This window comes from Mobula birostris, chromosome 3 (assembly GCF_030028105.1).
Source record: "Mobula birostris isolate sMobBir1 chromosome 3, sMobBir1.hap1, whole genome shotgun sequence".
Taxonomy (NCBI): Eukaryota; Metazoa; Chordata; class Chondrichthyes; order Myliobatiformes; family Myliobatidae; genus Mobula; species Mobula birostris.
In genome coordinates this window covers 191,833,505-191,855,184 of record NC_092372.1, presented here as the reverse complement: position 1 = coordinate 191,855,184, position 21,680 = coordinate 191,833,505, and the positions used below count along the sequence as shown (strand labels likewise).

Below are 21,680 nucleotides of genomic sequence, written 5' to 3'. Positions count from 1 at the left end.
GTATTCCATCTGCCAGACTCTTGACTACTCACTTAGCTTATCTATATCTCTCTGCAGACTCTCCATATCTTCTGCACAATTTGCTTTTCCATTCAATTTAGTGTCATCAGCAAACTTAGATATATACTACACTCAGTCCCCTCTTCCAGATCGTTAATGTATATCGTGAACAGTTGCGGGCCCAGCATTGACCCCTGCGGCACACTGCTCACCACTGATTGCCAACCAGAGTAACACACATGTATCCCAACTCTCTGCTTTCTATTAGTTAACCAATCCTCAATCTATACTAATCTCTCTCTCTGGCTATCCATCCCAAAGGATGATGATGTCAGTTAGTTAGTGGGGTTTGATATGTGCGTCCTGGAGTGGCTGTACAGGCCGATCCTTGACAGGCATTGCTTGCCACATACTTGGCAGGTGGGGTCTGGAGGTGGGTTCTGTGCCTTTCTTCTGTTGCCTCGTTGAGCTTGTTCTCAGCAACGTCCTCACCTTTTCTGATAGCGTCCCTCCACTGTGAGCGATCTTGAGACAGATCCTCCCGTGTTGATGGGGCAATATCAGCTTTCTTGAGGCTCCTGTGCAGAACATCCTTGTACCGTAGTCACTGGCCTCCTCGTTTTTGGGTACCACTGGACAGTTGGCCATACAAGATGTCCTTGGGCAGTCTTCCGTCAGGCATTCTGACATATCCTGCCCAGTGCAGTTGGGCTGACATCACCAAGGTTGAAACTGCTGGCATTCCAGCTCGAGAGAGGACCTCGGTATTGGAAACCTTGTCTCCCCAGGTGATCTTCATCAGAGAAAGTAGGTGACGCTGCTGCGGATGGTCAAGCTGGTGTAAGTGTCTGTGATATGGGCAACAAGTTTCACATCCGTATAACAAGGCTGATATGACAACAGCCCTGTATACCTTGCACTTGGTGGCCAACCTGATGTTCTGTGACCAAACTAGATCTTTCAGCTGACCAAAAGCAAAGCAGGCTTTTCTGGTTCTTGACTCAATCTCTACATTCAGAGAAGGTGAGAATGTTATTATGCTGCCCAGGTAGCAAAACTTGTTGACAGCACTGAGATGAACGTCATCAATAAGGACAGCTGGTTCTTTGTAGCTTGAGCCAGGAGTCGATTGGTACAAAACTTCCGTCTTTTTCAGGCTGATTATCAGTCCAAAGCTTCTGCCTGCACTGGCAAAGCGACTGGTGATCTCCTGTAAGTCTTCGAGAGAGTGGGCAACTAGTGCATAGTCATCAGCAAACTGTAGCTCATGCGCCACGATGTCCCTGACTTTCGTTTTTGCTCTCAGTTTTGCGGGGTTGAGGAGCCCATCATCAGCCCTTGTTTCTAAGAAGACCCCTAACTTCAGGTCTGACGTGGCATCCTGAAGAATAGCAGCAAAGAATAGTACAAACAGAGTAGCAGCCAGAACACAACCCTGTTTTACACCGTTGCTGATGGAAAATGGGTCTGACAACTCACCACACATGTTGATGCGGCCTTCCATGCCTTCGTGGAACTGATGGATGATGTTGGCTAGGCATTGGGGGCAACCGAATTTTGGTAGGAGCATCCAGGGGCCATCTCTACCAATAGTGTCAAACGCTTTGGTTCGATCAACAAATATGACATAGAGACTTCTCTGCTGCTCAACACATTTCTCTTGGAACTGCCTCAGTGAAAAGATCACGTCCACTGTACTACGGGCTGTTCGAAAACCACACTGGCTTTCTGGAAGGATGTTGTCACTGATGTTGGACACCAAGCGTCCAAGGATGACCTTCGCAAGGCATTTTCCCGCAACTGACAGAAGGCATCACCTTCAACTCTATGCATCCTTATCCTATGGATAAGTCTTTTATGCAGCACCTTAACGAAATCCAAGTAAGCAACGTCCATCTTCCCATCTCTATCCACTGAGCTCGTTATATCCTCAAAGAACTCCCGTGAGTTTGTCAAATAGGACGTGCCTTTGCTGAATCCATGCTGCGTCTGCCTGACGGATCCATTTCTTTCCAGATACCTCACTATCTCTTCTTTAGTGATAGTTTCAAGCACTTGCTCCAACTACAGATGCGAAACTAACTAGCCTTTTGCCTAATCCCTTTTTGAACAGTGGCGTGACATTCGCCATCTTCCAGTCCGCCGGGACCTGCCCAGAGTCCAGAGAATTTTGGTAAATTATCACCAAAGCCTCTACAATAACTTCTGCCATTTCTTTCAGTACTCTGAGATGCATTCCATCAGAGCCAGGGGACTTACCTATTTTCAGGCCCACAAGTTTGCTCAGCACAGTCAATTCGAATTATGTAATGAATTTTAATATTGGATTTTCATACCAGTTTAGCAGAGATTTTCCAGGTATGTCATGTTAAAACTAACATGAACTGTATATCCTGAAAAAACTTGCCAACTAAAAGTAGAATACCTCATGGCATGCAGGTTTTAAACTGAAAAATCAACAATTCCTTCCCTCCCACAGTTGGTGTTCAATCCACTCAGTTCCCAGATTCTGGTTGAGAACAAATTTGGTGGTGATGAGAACTCACAGCAGCTGCTGGATACTCACCCTTGAGCAGCTAAATCTGCTCACAGCCTTCTCTATTTAGCATGGTGCCACACAAAATAATGAAGTTTGATTTCTGTCTTTTAGCACTCAACCAGCTTCATTACTAGTCATGTTATCAAGCTACCATACAAAATTATGAGATGCACAGATAGTAGAGAAAGTCTGTTTTCCCAGGGTGGAGGTTTCAAATACAGATGCCACTTTTCGAAAGTTCGCTTTACGAAACCTCGTTATTATGAAAGACCTACATTAGTACCCTGTTTTCCCTTTCAGAAGGTGTTTTCACTGTTACGAAAAAAAATTCAGCACACAATAAAAAATCAGCGCGTGACTCAAGCAGCTGCTCTCCCCCGGATTGGGAACTTTCTCGCCAGCATTGCTTAAACACGTGCCTGTGAGCAACTGTTTGCAAGATGAGTTCTACAGTATCGGAAAAGCCTGAAAGAGCTCGTAAGGGTGTTACACTTAGCGTTAAACTAGACATAATTAAGCGTTTTGATCATGGTGAACGAAGTAAGGACAACATGAGTTTGGCTTGTGGAAGCTGTCGAAGATGATGTTGAAGAGGTTTTGGCATCCCATGACCAAGAACTGACAGATGAAGAGCTGATGCAATTGAAAGAAAAAAGGATAACAATCAAAACCGAATGAGTAACGATAAAGTACGACTTTAATTTTGAAAGGGTACGTCGGTTTAGGAGATATTTGCAGTATGGTTTGAGTCCTTATTAAAGAACTGTGTGATAGAAAAATGCGTGAGGCTCAGCAGCCAAGCAAGCCTTCCACATCAGCGACAGCACACAACAAACCTCGACCTTCGACATCGAGGCGGGCAGAGATAGAAGAAGATGAGCCGTCTGCTGTAATGGAAACAGACGATGAGTCAACACCCCAGTGTCCCACCACCCCAACCCCCAGGGCACGGACAGATACCGATTCGCGGAAAATGCAACGGTAGCTGGGACGCACACAGCACATCTTTAAGAAAAAAGCCGAAATAAACATGCTAATTAATTAGGTGCTGCCGACACGTAATTGTCGGCCCAGATCAGTGCCGATGCAATCAGCAATCGCCTATCGCCTCTGATCTGCGCCGACATTTACGTGCTGGGCAGCACCTAATTAATTAGCATGTTTATTTCGGCTTTTTTCTTAAAGATGTGCTGCGTGCCTCTCGGCTACCGCTGGACCCCTGCGTGCTTCGCGGCAATGTATCGGGTCGGCGGCCTGGAGGGTGGGGGCCACTGCACCACTCAACCTGCGACGACTCAGTCTAACACACCATCATCGATGTGCTCGATGTCTTCCCAATTCCGGTAAGTGATACTACACTGTATACATTATTTCTACTTTATATAGGCAGTGTTTTACGTGTTATTTGGTAGATTTGGCAGCTTCATAGTTTAAAAGTTACTGGAGAGCGCGTTTATGCCAACAGCACTTACGTGAGATTTTCTGCCTAGAGCGCTTGCGTGAGATTTTCACTACGGAGATCTGTGCAGGAAATCGTTGTAGAGAAGTATTTCTACTTTATATAGGCTGTGTATTTATCATATCATTCTTGCTTTTACTATATGTTACTGTTATTTTAGGTTTTATATGTTATTTGGCATGATTTGGTAGGTTATTTTTGGGTCTGCGAATGCTCACAAAATTTTCCCATATAAATAAATGGTAATTGCTTCTTCACTTTACGACATTTCCACTTAAGAACCGTTTCACAGGAATGCTCTACCTTCGGATGGCGGGGGGAACCTGTACTAGAGAACATAGATTTGAAGTGAAGATTGTAAGCAAGTTGTTTTTATTTCACAAGAGAGTGGTAGATGCCTGTAAGGTACTGCCAAGGAAGGTGAGAAGCAGAGAGTGTAACAACATTGAAGAGACATTTAGACAGGCACAGAATCAGGCAGGGATATGAAAACCATGTGCTAAGACAGGAGTTTAAATTGGCATCATGATGGGCACAGATGTCATAGGCCGATGGGCTGTGCAGTACCGGTACTGTCTTATGTACTATATTTTATCACCATTTTCATATACCTTGGAGTTATTATCTGGAATAGTTACTGCAAACAAAGTAAACTTGAAACATTGAGAAACACAAGATTGAAATACATCTCCGAAAAGAGTTACAATTAAGGTAAACAATACATTCTCAACCTGAAGGTTTTGAGTTAAATATAGATTTTCTTAACCTTCCAATTGTGCTATGCTAAAAAATCCAAACCAACACATTCAAACAGAAAATCATGGATTTTTCACAACAGGGCAACCAGATCATTTGGGTAAAAGCTTTCACAGCAGTTATTCAAGTAAATTATAATACACTAACAAAGGAACAACATATACAAAATGCTGAAGGAACTCAACAGGCCAGGCAGCATCTATGGAAAAAAGTACAGTCGACGATTCAGGTTGAAACCCTTCAGCAGGACTGCAGAAAAAAAGCTGAAGAATCAAATCTACTCCTCAGCTTTATTTCTCCAGTCCTGCTGAAGGGTTTTGGCCCAAAACGTCAATTGTACTTTTTTCCATAGATACTGTTTATAAAAGAACAAGTTATACTTTCATAATGCAAGTCAAGACATTGATCTCAGATTCACATTTTATCTACCTAAAAGTACGCTACAGAGCTTTCTCGATGATTTTTTTCAACCATTTCATAGAAGTTCTGGTTATATATGGATATCCAATTTCAAAACAGACATATTGCTGGAAATTGGCAAAATCTACACAGAACTGGAGTGATGTCTGACATATCATTGGCTGAAAACAAAACAGTTTTTACTTGAGATGCTATTTACAGCATTGTGTTTTATTTTACAAATGCATAATCAGGTATACGAAGGTTGTGAGGTCTCAGCTTAAAACATTGACTGTTTATTCATTTCCATTAATGCTGCCTGACCCGCTGAGTTCCTCCAGTATGTATTACTTTGGATTTCCTGCATCTGCAGACTTTATTGTGTTTATAAACATTTTATGCAACTTTTTATATGAGGTGCAGAAAACCTTTCATTAATAATGGAAGATTATAGGTTGAGTGTGAAGAAACTTGAAGAAAATATTATTAAAGTATCAAATCCCAAGACCGAATGATTTGCATTACAGGTTTCCCCCACCATCCGAAGGTAGAGGGAATCTATGAAATGGTTCATAAGCCGGAATGTCGTAAAGCGAAGAAGCAAGTACCATTGATTTATATGGGAAAGTTTTGCGAGCATTCGCAGACCCAAGAATAACCTACCAAATCATGCCAAATAACACATAAAACCTAAAATAACAGTAACATAGAGTAAAAGCAGGAATGATATGATAAATACACAGCCCATATAAAGTAGAAATACTTTTCCACAATAATTGTCTGAACTGTTCTCCGTAGCGAAAATCTCACGCAGCGCTCTCGGCAAAAACACGGCGCAAGCACTCTCCAGTAACCTTTAAGCTATGAAGCCACCAAATCATACCAAATAACATGTAAAAATACACAGCCAATATAAAGTAGAAATAATGTATTCACAGTGTAGTATCACTTACGGGAATCGGGAAGATAGCCTGCCGAGCAGACTGATAATGGTGTGTTAGACTGAGTTGTCAGAGTTTGGGTGGTGCAGTGGCCCCCACCCTCCAGGCAGCAAACCGATACCGATCCGCGAACCATGCAGGGGTACAGCGATAGCCGGGACGCATCCAGCACATCTTTAGGAAAAAAGCCGAGACAAACATGCTAATTAATTAGGTGCTGCCTGGCACGTAAATCTCAGCCCAGATCAGAGGCGATGCAATCGGCAATCGCCTCTGATCTGGGCCGACAATTACGTGTGGGCGGCACCTAACTAATTAGCTTGTTTATTTCGGCTTTTTTTCTTAAAGATGTGTTGTGTGCCTCCCGGCTACCGCTGCATTCTCCGCAAATCGGTATCTGTCCGTGGCCTGGGTGTTGAGGTGGTGGGACACTGGGGTGTCATCTCATCGTCAATCAGGGCAGGCAGGTCATCTTCTCCTATCTCTGCCTGCCTCGATGTCGAAGGTCGAGGTTCGTCGTCTGCTGTGGCTGATGTTTAAGGCTTGCTTGACTGCTGAGCCTCGTGCATTTTTCTATCATACAGTTCTTTGTAAGGACTCAAACCATCTTGCAAATATGCCCGAAACCTACGTATCCTTTCAAAATTAAAGTAGTACTTTAACATTACTCATTCGGTTTCAATTGTTATCCTTCCCTCTTCCAATTGCATCAGCTCTTCATCTATCAGTTCTTGGTCATGGGATGCCAAAACCTCTTCAACATTATCTTCGTCAGCTTCCACAAGCCAAACTCACGTTGTCCTTACTTGTTCACCACGATCAAAACGCTTACTTATGTCTAGTTTTACGCTAAGTGTAACATCCTTACGAGCTCTTTCAGGCTTTTCCGATACCGTAGAATTCATCTTGCAAACGGCTGCTCACAGGCACGAGTTTAAGCAATGCCGGCAAGAATGCCGTTCCGAATCCGGGGGAGAGCGGCTGTTCAGGGCGCGCGCTGCCTTTTTTTTTTTAAATCGCGCACTGCTTTTCTTCGTAACAGTGAAAACACCTTCTGTTAGCGAAAACAGGTAACTAATGTAGGTCTTTCGTAACAGTGAGGTTTCCTAAAGTGAACGTTCAAAAAGCGGGGGACACCTGCATAGTATTTTTAAAAGAGCAGCAAATGCCAGAAACTGAAAGGCAGGAATTGCAATCCTGAAGACAGAAATAGAAACAAGAAACTATGAACCAGTCAGCCTGACACAACTGGGTACTTGGAAAATAATAATAGAATATGGCAGTAACAGAGTTGAGAAAGGGAAATTATTTTTGATAAATCCACTGGATTTTGTTTTTGAAGTATGTGACAAGCAGACAGGGTGAGCATGCTGATGATGTGTCATGTAAGAGTATTAAAAAATATTGAACACACTCTATGGGAAGGGATGTGAATATAGCAGGTGATGGATAGATAACCGTGCAGCTGAACTGTCAGCTCAGACAAACAGGAAAATCCAAATGCAGTGGATTCCAATTAATTGGGGCATCAGTCCATCAGGAAGGAGGAACAAAAGCCTAAAGGCATACACTCAACGATTTAGGAACAGCCTCTTCCCTTCAGCCATCCGATTTCTGAATGGACATTGGACCCATAAACACCACTTCAAGGATGAGGCTTTTCATTCTAGGACGAGGGAGAGGTCTTCCTTTTTTAAAGAAAGGGGTTTCCCTTCCTCCACTATCAACTCTGCTCTTAAACGCATCTCCCCCATTTCACGTACATCTGCTCTCACTCCATCCTCCCGCCACCCCACTAGGGATAGGGTTCCCCTGGTCCTCACCTACCACCCCACCAGCCTCCAGGTCCAACATATTATTCTCCGTAACTTCCGCCACCTCCAACGGGATCCCACCACTAAGCACATCTTTCCCTCCCCACCTCTCTCTGCATTCCGCAGGGATCGCTCCCTACGCAACTCCCTTGTCCATTCGTCCCCCCCCATCCCTCCCCACTGATCTCCCTCCTGGCACTTATCCATGTAAGCGCAACAAGTGCTACACATGCCCTTACACTTCCTCCCTTACCACCATTCAGGGCCCCAAACAGTCCTTCCAGGTGAGGCAACACTTCACCTGTGAGTCGACTGGGGTGATATACTGTGTCCGGTGCTCCCGATGTGGCCTCTTTATATTGGCGAGACCCGACGCAGACTGGGAGACCGCTTTGCTGAACATCTACGCTCTGTCCGCCAGAGAAAGCAGGATCTCCCAGTGGCCACACATTTTAATTCCACATTCCATTCCCATTCTGACATGTCTATCCACGGCCTCCTCTACTGTAAAGATGAAGCCACACTCAGGTTGGAGGAACAACACCTTATATTCCGTCTGGGTAGCCTCCAACCTAATGGCACGAACATCGACTTCTCTAACTTCCGCTAAGGCCCCACCTCCCCCTCGTACCCCATCTGTTACTTATTTTTATGCACACATTCTTTCTCTCACTCTCCTTTTTCTCCCTCTGTCCCTCTGAATATACCTCTTGCCCATCCTCTGGGTCCCCTCCCCCCCTGTCTTTCTTCCCAGACCTCCTGTCCCATGATCCTCTCATATCCCCTTTTGCCTATCACCTGTCCAGCTCTTGGCTCTATCCCTCCCCCTCCTGTCTTCTCCTATCATTTTGGATCTCCCCCTCCTCCTTTCAAATCCCTTACTCACTCTTCCTTCAGTTAGTCCTGACGAAAGGTCTCAGCCTGAAACGTCGACTGCACCTCTTCCTACAGATGCTGCCTGGCCTGCTGCGTTCACCAGCAACTTTGATGTGTGTTGCTTGAACACCACTTCACTATTCTTTTAAATTAGATAATTAACATATATTTATAGTTACTGTAATTCAGTTTGCTTTTTCTCTCTATTATCATGTATTGCATTTTACTGTTGCCGCAAAGTTAACGAATTTCACGACATAAGCTAGTGACATTAAGACCGTAAGATATAGGAGAAGTAGGCCATTCGGCCCATCGAGTCTGCTCTGCAATTCAATCATGGGCTGATCCAATTCTTCCAATCATCCCCACTCCCCTGCCTTCTCCTCATATCCTCTGACAGCCTGGCTAATCAAGAACCTACCTATCGCAACCTTAAATGCTCCCAGTACTCGTGGCAACAAATTCCACAGATTTACCGCCCTCTGGATCTCTGTTCTAAATGGACGTCCTTCAATCCTAAAGTCGTGCTCTCTTGCCCTAAGCGCCCCAACCATGAGAAATAGCTTTGCCATATCTAATCTGTTCAGGCCTTTTAGCATTCGGAATGTTTCTATGAGATCCCCCCCCCCCTCATTCTCCTGAACTCCAGGGAATACAGCCCAAGAGCTGTCAGACATTCCTCATACAGTAACCCTTTCATTCCTGGAATCATTCTCATGAATCTTCTCTGAACCCTCTCCAATGTCAGTATATCCTTTCTAAAATAAGGAGCCCAAAACTGCACATAATACTCTAAGTGTGGTCTCACGAGTGCCTTATAGAGCCTCAACATCACATCCTGCTCTTATATTAAACACAAAATAATCTGCAGATGCTGGGATCAAAGCAACACTCACAACACGCTGGAGGAACTCAGCAGGTCAGGCAGCATCCGTGGAAATGATGAGTTGACGTTTTGGGCCGGAACCCTTCCTCAGGACTGTAGAGGGGAGGGGCAGAGGCCCTATAAAGAAGGTGGGGGAGGGTGGGAAGGAGAAGGCTGGTAGGTCCCAGGTGAAAAACCAGTAAGGGGAAAGATAAAGGGGTGGGGGAGGGGAAGCAGGGAGGTGATAGGCAGGAAAGGTGAAGAAGGAATAGGGGAAAACATAATGGGTAGTAGGAGGAGGAACCATGAGGGAGGTGATAGGCAGCTGGGGGAGGGGGCAGAGTGAAATAGGGATAGAGGAAGGGAAGTGGAGGGAATTACCGCAAGTTGGAGAATTCTATGTTCATACCAAGGGGCTGGAGACTACCTAGTTGGTATATGAGGTGTTGCTCCTCCAACCTGAGTTTAGCCTCATCATGGCAGTAGAGGAGGCCATGTATGGACATATCTGAATGGGAATGGGAAGCAGAGTTGAAGTGGGTGGCTACCCGGAGATCCTGTCTGTTGTGGTGGACGGAGCGGAGGTGCTCGACGAAGCGGTCCCCCAATCTGCGTCGGGTTTCACCGATGTAGAGGAGGCCGCACCGGGAGCACCGAATGCAATAGATGACCCCAACAGACTCACAAGTGAAGTGTTGCCTCACCTAGGAGGACTGTTTGGGGTCCTGAATGGTGGCAAGAGAGGAGGTGTAGGGACAGGTGTAGCACTTGTGCTTACAGGGATAAGTGCCGGGTGGGAGATCCATGGGGAGGGACGTGTGGATAAGGGAGTCACGGAGGGACCGACCCCTGCGAAATGCGGAGAGGGAAAGATGTGTTTAGTGGTGGGGTCCTGTTGAAGGTGGCGGAAGTTGCGGAGGATAATGTGCTGGATCCGGAGGCTGGTGGGTTGGTAGGTGAGGACAAGGGGAACTCTGTCCCTGTTGTGGTGGCGGGAGGATGGGGTGGGGGCCGAAGTGCAGGAAATGGAGGAGATGCGGGTGAGGGCATCATTGATGACGGTAGAAGGGAAACCATGATCCTTAAAGAAAGAGGACATTTGAGATGTTCTGGAACGGAAAGCCTCATCCTGGGAGCAGATGCGGCGGAGACAGAGGAACTGGGAATAAGGAATGGCATTTTTGCATGTGGCAGGGTGGGAAGAGGTATAGTCGAGGTAGTTATGAGAGTCAGAGCTCTTATATTCTTTACCTCTAGAAATGAATGCCAACATTGCATACGCCTTCTTCACCACTGACTCAACCTGGAGGTTAACCTTTAGGGTATCTTGCACAAGGACTCCCAAATCCCTTTGCATCTCTGCATTTTGAATTTCTCCCCATCTAAATATTAGTCTGCCAGTTTATTTCTTCCACCAAAATGCATGATCATACACTTTCCAACGTTGTATTTCATATGTCACTTCTTCGCCCATTCCCCTAAGCTATCTAAGTTTCTGTGGGCTGTTTCCTCAACACTACCCGCTCCTCTACCTACCTCTGCATCATTGGCAAATTTAGCCGCAAATCCATTAATCCCATAGTCCAAATCATTGACATACATTGTAAAAAGCAATGGTCCCAACACCGATCCCTATGGAACTCCACTGGTAATCGGCAACCAGCAAGAATAGGTTCCCTTTACTGTTTTCTGCTGATCAGCCAATGCTCCACCCATGCTAATAACTCCCCCCTAATTTCATGGGCTCTTATTTTGCTAAGCAGCCTCATGTGCGGCATCTTGTCAAAGGTCTTCCGAACATCCAAGTACACCACATCTACTGCATCTCCTCTGTCTACCCTGCTTGTAATGTCCTCAAAAAATTGCAGTAGGTTAATCAGGTAAGATTTTCCTTTCAGGAAACCATGTTGGCTTTGGCCTATCTTGTCATGTACCTCCAGGTACGCCGTAATCTCATCTCTAACTAATCGATTCCAACAACTTCCCAACCACTGATTTCAGGCTAACAGATCTATTGTTTCCTTTCTGTTAATATCTTCCACTGTGAAGACTGATGCAAAATACACACTCAATTCCTCTGCCATCTCTGCGTTTCTCATTGCAACATCTCCAGCGTCATTTTCTATTGGTCCTATATCTACCTTCAACTCTCTTTTACCCTTTATATACTTAAAAAAGCTTTTAGTATCTTCTTTGCCGGCTTCCTTTCATCATTCATCGTCTCCTTCCTATTGACCTTCTTAGTTTCCTTCTGAAAGTTTTTAAAAGCTTCCCAATCCTCTATCTTGCCACTCGCTTTGGCTTCATTGTATGCCCTTTCTTTTGCTTTTATTTTGGCTCTAACCTCACTTGTCAGCCACGATAGTTTCCTTCTTCCATTCAAAAATTTCTTCTTATTTGGAATATATCTGTCTTGCACTTCCCTCATTTTTCGCAGAAACTCCAGCCATTGGTGCTCTGCTGTCCTTCCTGTTAGTGTCTCTTTCCAGTCAACCTCGGCCAGTTCCCCTCTCACGCCATTGTAATTTTCTTTATTCCACTGAAATACCGACACATTGAAATTTTGTTTCTCCTTCTCAAATTTCAAAGTGAACTCGATCATATTGTGATCACTGTTCCCCAAGGGCTCCTTAACCTTAATCTCTCTTATCACCTCCAGATCATTACACAATACCCAATCCAGCACAGCTGATCCCCTAGTGGGCTCAACAACAAGCTGTTCTAAAAAGCCATCCTTTTGACATTCTACAAATTCTCTCTCGAGGTCCAGCATTGGCCTTGTTTTCCCACCCATTTTCATGTTAAAATCCCCAACAGTTACCATGACATTGCCCTTCTGACATACCTTTTCTATCTCCTGCTCTAATTTGCTTTTGGAGGCCTGTATACAACTGCCATTAGCGTCCTTTTACCCTTACCATTTCTTAACTCAACCCATAGAGACTCTACACCTTCCGATCCTATGTCATCCCTTTCTAATGATTTAATATTATTTCTTATACACAAGGCTACACCACCCCCTCTGCCTACTAACCTATCTTTCTGATACACCATACATCCTTGGATGTTCAGCTCCCAATGGCAGCCACCCTTTAGCCAAGTTTCAGAGATGGCCACAACGTTATATTTGCCAATCTGTAGCTGAATTTCAAGATCGTCCATTTTAATTCTTCTGCTATCTGCATTCAAATACAACACTTTTCAGTCTAGTATTGTTCGTTTCTGTTTTAAATGCACCACACCTCTGTTGCCCTGTAACTCATTCCACTGGCTGAGTTAAGCCTGATTCAGATTCTAAACTGTTTTGCTCACTATGGTTTCAAGCATTCAGATTTGGAGATGCCAGAAACGGCCAGAAATAAAAATGAAACAATTGCACTCGTTCACCATCAAGAACTGCTAAATATTTGAAGGATCGACAATCATCTTGAATCTTACAATGAAAATGAGGATTTGGAGGATGCAAATGTTAAAAGCATTTTACAAAGACAGTGAGTTATCTGCACAAGGAGGCTGCGCTGGTTTTGTTCAGACAAATGCAGTAGAATATACTGGATGAATTCCTCCTTCAATCACTATTAGAAACTCATACATAGTTTTATAGTACTATAATAATATTGGTAGTGTTCTAACTTGTTCTGTATTTAATTTAAATACATAATTTATTACTCAGTTAAATGGCAGTTTGTCTTTTTTTACCAGTTTCCTTCTTTCATGTTTTTTTTTAAGAAACTAGATCCTCCAACATGCAAGAATTGTTTCATGATGTAGAGTCTTAGAAGATGACATCCAATGCATTCTACTATTTCTCAGTCATCCCTTTTCATGTTCTGGTCGGCAAATCATCAGGAATAAAACATTTATTAGCTTTCAGACCCATTAATTTCTCCAGCATTTTTTAAAACTGATGCTATATTTAAGAGAATAGTCTATAACCTTCTTAGCAGATCATACCTTTATTCTTAACAGCAGCAACCTAAAAAGTATAAATCCAACAACAGCAATATCATCTTTACATACTTCAAAATGGGTTTATGACCCTTTGAAATTTGGTGATCAAATACAAATTTACAATCAAGTCCTTTTTCTCAAAGGGAAGCAAGCAAGCAGATAATGATATCTTATACATACACTTGTCTTTGCATTTCACAGATCTTTGTTTGGGTTCAAAACCATGACTGAAATAATCAGTCAAGAACTGGTCCTTAGTGCACACTACTAGTTAAGTCCTCCCAAATTGACCCATTGATTCTGAGTGTCTGTCATAACAAATCTTCAAATTAGTACACAACCCTAAATAATGTGAGGTCCTATCTTGTTCATCAGCCTTTTATATGGGCCATCTTAAATATCTTCCAGAAATCCAAATACTCTGCTAACATCCTCAAAGATTTTCCTTTCATCGAACACTGATGGTTTGATTGCATTAAATTTCTCTGAGTGGCTAGATGAAAGACTATACTAGTTTAAAATCACAGAGCAACAATGAATGAATACCGCTGCATTTTAAAAATGATTTACTCTCCATACCACACAGATTAAAATAAAAATTATTTCCTCTATAAAACCGAACACAATGACCAAGCCTCCAGGCACTCACTGAAGTATCTCAAAGGTTGGTGGCAAATTTTGTTTATTCTTGCTTAAGTGCATTGAGTTATTTTATGTTCACCATACAGATTTTTCCTGTTAAATTCACAGCAGTTGGGCTTGTAGAGTTAAAGAACCACATGACAATCAATCGGATCAACAGTAAACAGTAATAGCAATTTTATCAATCATTTTATAAATTCAAGAAATGATCATCACTTTAGATTTGGGTTAAGAAGAACTTCTACCCCTTCAAATAAATCAACATTACTTAATTCAAGATCAAATCTTTTTAAGAGGACACATGAACGTATAAATACAATAATAACAATATCATCTTAACATGCTTCAAAATCGGTTTATAACCCTTTGAAATCTGGTGATCAAATACAAATTTACAATCAAGTCCTTTTCCTCAAAGGGAAGCAAGCAAACAGATGATACCTTATATGTACACTTGTCTTTGCATTTCACATATCTTTGTTTAAGTTCAAAACCACAATTGAAATAATCAGCAAAAATCAACATTGAATCTAACAAACAGAAAAAAGCTGCTGAGCCTATCCTGCTGGCAAACGGTTTCAGAGTTTGTCCTCTGTGGTTTTCTGTATACTTTTCCTTCCACTGTCCTTTCACCATTAGTACTGATTTACTTGGGCCAGGATGGTGTTCTTGGCTGTGTCCTTGGTTCCTTAAGGTTGCTATAGCCGGAAGTGGTAATGGGTATAAGCTCTCACTACCTATTAAATGCTCCCAATGGTGTGCATCTCAAATAGCCTCTGACAATCAAGTCCAGCTCCTGGCACCTTAAAACCAGTCGCTTTGGGCAGATGGGGCTTGTCAGCCATAGTTGGCAGCTCATCTATGAGAAGGAAAACTCTGATCTCAAACCTCTGCTGCCCTGCGGCTATACCCACTCATGGGAAAGGCTTCGGGAGTAAACCCCAAGGGAAAAATCTGGAGCTGGAGTCCCTAAGAGTCTCATGTTGAGTTCAACACTGACTGGCAACTCCTGTGACACTGCTGGTGCCAAATTGTATCAGTCTCTGCCGTTCCATTGGGTTCATCAGCAGGGTGGAGAGGGGGAGGTTGTTACATGGGCACCAGCTTGCCCTCCATATCGTACTGCCCAGGCTTACCTATCTAGACAGCTAGAACGCAACATCCATTGTCGACCCTGACCGACGGAGGCCTCAGCCTTAGATCCTGTGCAGAGCAGCTGGCATACCTATTTTCAGAAATAAAAATGCTCTCTCTGTTTCAGGCTGTTAATTCCTCCTATTATTGTTCCAGTGTCCAAGAAAAACAAGATAACGTGCCTCAATGACCACCGCCCAATGACTCTAACATCTACAACATGCAGTGCTTCAACAGGCTGATCCTGACATGCATCAGCTCCAGCTTTCCAGACAATCTTGACCCACTGTGACTTGTGTACTGCTGGAACAGGTCTATGGCGGCTGCCACATCTCTGGTTGTGCACTTATCTCTGGAGCATTTGGACAGTAAAGATACCTACATCAGACTATCGCTCATTGAACACAGTTCTGCCTTCAATACTATTACTCCAAGCAAACCCAGTTCCAAACTCAGATCCCTGGGAGTAAATGGCCCCTTCTGCAAATAGATCCTTGACTTTCTGACCAACAAACTACAATCAGTACGATAGGCACAAGCACCCCTGCCACAATTATTCTAAACACTGGTGCTCTACAACTTAGCGTTCTCAGCCTCTATTCTACTCCCTGTACATTCATGACTATGTGACCACATTCTGCTTTAACCTCATCTACATGTTTTCAGGTGATACCACAGTAGTGGGCCACATCTCAAATAATGATGAATTAGAGTACAGGAAGGAGGTACAGAGTTTAGTGACAATGTGTCATGACAACAACCTTCCCCTCAATGACAACAAAAGGCTGGTCATTGATTTCAGAAAGGGATGTGGCAGACATGCTTCTTCTGTATTGACAGTGGAGAGCTTCAATCTCAGAAGTGTGAACATCTCCAATAGTCCAACCACATTGATGTCACAACCAAGAAATCTCACCAACACTTCTATCCTACTGGCTTCAGACTCTGTACAATAAAATGGACTTGCCCTCACAAACTACCATGTTATGATCTTGCACTTTGTTCATCTCCATGACACATTCAGGCACTGCGTTCAAATTTCAAACTCTCCTCAGATCCCTTTTATTCTCAATCCATGCCCTCTAGAGCTAGACAGCTCTACTATAGGGAAATCTTTCCTTCTATCAATCCTTTGCCCAGCCTACTAAGGCTCTAAATGCTCCAACCCAGGCAACTTAACTCCTTTGCCTTATGAGCCAATAGGCTGGTCCTGGACTTATTTTCCATCTGGCATAGTTTGCATTTTGTTGTTTGATTGTTTGTGGTTTTTGTATAGCTATATTTATGCTCTATTCTTGGTTGGTGCGGCTGTAACAAAACCCAATTTCCCTCGGGATCAATAAAGTATATCTATCTATCTGCAAACAGTGCAACCGTACCATTCCAGCTGTGGCCTTACCGGTATTTAAAAAAGGTTGGCTCATGTCTGACCAGTGAAATATCCTGCACACCTTCTTCACTGCCATGTTTACCTCTGCTGTCACCTTCAGAGATTAATAGATTACATACTGAAGTTCCTCTTGCCCTTAATATTCCCCAAGGCTCCACCATTCTTTGCATATGGTCCGCTCAAAGTGGCATGAATTTGCATTTAGGAGAATAGATTCTACCCACCATTACCCTACATTACTAACTGATCAATATCATCTACAACATACAACTATCCTTCATCCTAACAACAATAATACCAATATTCCAGCCACATGCAAAATTATTCATACTCTGAGTACTTACAGCAATTTTCTAAAAATTCATAATTTCAGCAGTTGTTGTGGCCTGCATTCTGACAGTTCCAGGATGCGCTTTTTTTTTACTTTCTACAGCCCATATTCACCTTTTATTGAATTCTTTCAGATTGATCAACTCAAAATTTGCTTCCCTCTTAGATGGCACTGAGGATCACTGGATCACCTGGCACATCTCCGTTACCATCTCAATTTCTACATTGTCACATATTTGCTTTGTTCTCTCCATCCATACCTATCTCTACAACTTGGAATACATTGTTAATCTTCCAACATGCTAGAAAAACTAAACACAAGTCTCAATGAAAAATTCTCACAGAAAGAATATTTTCAAATCTAACCAAGAAAGGAAGAATCACTTTGACTTTGCTTAAAATACATTGCTATTCCCCATTTGACTCTGTATTAAAATGACAGATCAATTAAATAGTTTGTTTTCAAAGAACAGAGATAAATCAATACTATCATAGACACAAGAGAGTGGGTGTTATACACGAGCAGCAAGATGAATTATTCAAATATAGTGTAATTTTTGCCAAGTTAACATAGATATAATACTGATTCACAGCCAAATATTTTCCTCAGCTAGAGGCTAGAACAGCTTACTGTACTTAAAATATGGCTCAACTTTGAGAACCTAATGCCTCACTTCAGAAGTGCTCTTTCTGTCAAAGGGCATCAAATTTTAATTATCTTTGAGCAGAGACTTATGTTAGCTCAAAAAATTAAAAAGTCTGAGTAAATAGAATAACTGACACATCAAATCCTTCAAATGAACCATTTCCTTTTTCCATTCCAGATTTAAGTCCAACAGCAGGGACGGGAGATCAAGTAAATCTACATTGACTCATTGAATTTCTGACTTCTGTGTTTCAATGCAGAGGTACCAAAGTCATTAATTACTGGTGAAGAGCACAGCAAAAATTAGGATAACCTATAGATTCAGGATGTAACTGTAAGAGATATTGCACAAATATTAAAAGAAAATCAAATGCCTCCATAGCTTCTATCCTTTTATTTACAATGTGAAACTTTTACCTTCAAACTTAAGTGTGATACTTCAGTCCTCAACATTTGGCAGTTCATTCAGGCACAAACTATCACTTGATTTTTGGCAACACCTTTTCACAGTAACTTGAACCTCACCTTCAGCCTTGTATGATAATTCTACAGAGCACAAGGTACAGGACGCTAGGATCAAACATTCTCTTTCACGTATCTCAAATGAAGGTCCTTAATATTTCTGAAAAGCTTGATGTCATTCAAGTGTCCAAGGCTTATGAGAATTCATAAAAAAATTCAAATTTAAATAATTACTTTCACTAATCCAAGATGCCTCAAAATCTAATATTTTCAGTCTGTTGAGACAAGCATAGCCCCAACAATAGCAAAGAGCTCCTGCTGTATTACTCTCATTTTCAACTTAGCTCAGAAGTGGCATTTAGATTATGAGAACACTCATTACGCTTTTATTGTCATTTAGAAATGCATACATGCATTAAGAAATGATACAATGTTTCTCCAGAGTGATAGCACAGAAAACAGGACAAACCAAAGACCAACACTGACAGAACCACATAATTATAACATATAGTTACAGCAATGTAAAGCAATACCATAATTTGATGAAGAACAAACCATGGGCACGGTAAATAAAGTCTCAAAGTCCCCGAGAGCAGGCGGCAAAAGGGAGAAACTCCCTGCCATAAACCTCCAGGCACCGTCAACTTGCTGATGCCTTGGAAGCAGCCGACCACAGCCGACACCGAGTCCGTCCGTCCGAAAACCCCAAGCCTCCAACCAGCCCCTCCGATACAGCCTCCCGAGCGCCATGCTCTACCGAGCGTCTTTGACCTAGCCCCGGCCACTAAAACAAGCAAAGCCGAGGATTTGGGGCCTTCTCCTCCGGAGATTCCTGTTACCACACAGTAGCAGCAGCAGTGAAGCAGGCATTTCAGAAGTTTTCCAGATGTTCCTCCGTACTCTCACGTCCGTCTCCATCAAATCAGAATTGTGCATGGTACCCTACTTGACAGATTACAGATATCATTCACCGGAAAGGCCGCGCGTGCTGCCGTCGCGCCACCTTCTCCTCCTCCTCATTTTTTCCCTCCTTACCCAACCACAAACGTCTGTAAGCGTCATTGAGAGAGATACAGAGCACAATGCTGAGTCCAACAACCAAACCACAGTAATCTTACATTAATCTCTCTTTTTATTCTCCCCAGATTCTACCACTCATCAACACAAAGGGACAATTCACAGTAGCCAGTTATCCAACTAACGCACATCATTTTGGCACATGGGGGAAAAAACCAGAGTCACAGGGAGAAAATGCAAATTCCACAGACAGCACCACAGACAGCACCCAAGTCATGACTGAACCCAGATCTCTGGAACAGTAATGGTAGCAGCTCCAGTAGCTGCCCACTGCGCTAACCCAAAAGTACAGACGTTATTTAATTACTTCAAATAAGCTAATATTAAGATCATAGTGGCCATAGTAAGATTTGAATTCAAGCTCCTGAATCAATGGAACAGGACTCTGGATGATAACCCAAGAATTTACCCATATACTACCTTACCTTGGTGATGGTCATAGAAGAGTACAGGAACAGTTTCTTTGGGCAGTGATCTCTACACTGATTATGATGCCAAAATGAACTAATCCCATCAGCTTGCACAAAATCTATGTTCTTCCATTCATGTGCCCTTCATTTGTCATTCCCTCCACAGAATGGAGCAACAAATGAAAAACAAATAAAAATCAAGACATTCAGTTTAATACATTTTTTTACATTTCCAAGACATAACTGCGTTATTCCTTGATTTTTTAAAAGAAAATAGTAACAGTGAATGACCTGAGACAAACTCAAACACTTCAAAAAAACCAAATCATCTAAAATCACAGCAATTTCAAAAACCATGGGCGCCACAGTAGTGCAGCAGTTAGGTGTGTTGTTACAGTTTGGGGTGTCGGAGGTTTGGAGTTCAATCCCGATGGCAACCATAAGGAGTCTTTGTACATCCTCCCTGTGGAACACGGGGGGTTTACCCCCTAAGTGCTCTGGTTTCCTCCCACAGATCAAAGACGCACTGGGTAGGTTAACTGGTCATTGTAAGTTGTCTTGTAATTAGGTTAAAGTGAAATCAAGGTTGTCAGGAGCTGCTCGGGCATTGCGACTCAAAGTGCCGGAAGGACCTACCTGAGCTATATGATTAAATTAAAATAAAAATTTTAAATGCTGACAAGAAAAAACAGACCTGAATTCTATCATTTGATAACCTTCCTATTTCTCCATAACTAGTCTCAAAAGCTTCTGTTTCACTCTTTGTCAGATACACTTTTTTAACATGGGGGACTAAAACTATATAAATATTCCAGATGGAATCTTCCATATTTAATTGCTGTATGACTTCTTCACACATAAATTCAAATCATTTCATTTACCACAAACATTTATGTTTTCCCTTCATTTCACCAGCTATAGCAAAACCTTAGAATGCTTCTCCACAGTAGTAAATGTTCTCAAAGCCCAGCTCTTGAACTAAACTTTTTGTATGTATTTCATACTTGGCACCCATTTCATTCCACCCAGTATTTCTGAAATGAAATGATCAATAATTCATGTATTTATCTCCTCTTTACACCCTTGCCTGTAACACCCAATTTTGTTTCATTTCCAGCTATTAGGACAAATCAAAATTCAGTTCTCACAGCTAGACCCCCAGGCTGACCTAACAGCATTTGATCATTCTAAGAGTTCTTTGCAATACAACAGTTCCCATGTTAAACCAGAAGGCTTAAAAAAGTTAAAATAGATGTATGGAACGAAAACCTAATATATTTGGCATATCAACTAAAAGCATTAATCTTTAATGAAAGATTTAACTTCCATTTTGCTTTTCCAACCAGACCCAATCACATGAATGATGTCATGCTACATCTGACAGCCAAAGCTTATGAATCTAATACAAGATGCATCCAGTCTCAGATATATATGCCAAATCAACCTGCTCAGTGGGAGAACACATACACCACTCCCAGTTTCTGCACTTTAATTAACAGACAAATGGTGATGTACGGGGAAAGTTCACCAGACCACTTGACATGAGTTTGGGAGGAGAGACGTACAGCCAAAGAGTGGTGATCTCATTGAAACAGAAGATTCTTGAAGTGGTTTGGCAGGAAGATATTAAGTGGATGTTTCCTCTGGCTAGTCTGTCTGTAACCAGGGTTAGCTTCTCAGGACCTGCCATTCAGTACAGGTATACAGTAAAGAAATTTCTCAGAGAATAGTGAACGTTTAGAATTCATTACCTAGCTGGTAATGGAATATACTTTATGGAAGAAATGGATAGATTATTAGATCACAAAGAAAGCACGCCGGTGACTCTATTTCTTAGGAGTGAAGACATTTGGTATGTAACCAAAGACTCTTACAAATTTCTATAGATATACCATGGAGAACATTCTGACTGGATGCATCACATTTTGGTGTGGATGTTCCAATACGCAAGACTGCAAGAAACTGCAGAGTTGAAGACTCAGTCAGCTC

General features: G+C 42.5%; 1 protein-coding gene across 3 annotated transcripts in view; it reads right to left on the bottom strand.

Moving 5' to 3' along the window:
- waca (WW domain containing adaptor with coiled-coil a) overlaps positions 1-21,680 on the bottom strand; it is a 102,917-nt gene that overhangs the window by 63,565 nt on the left and 17,672 nt on the right. The gene's annotated exons all lie outside the window — the stretch shown is intronic.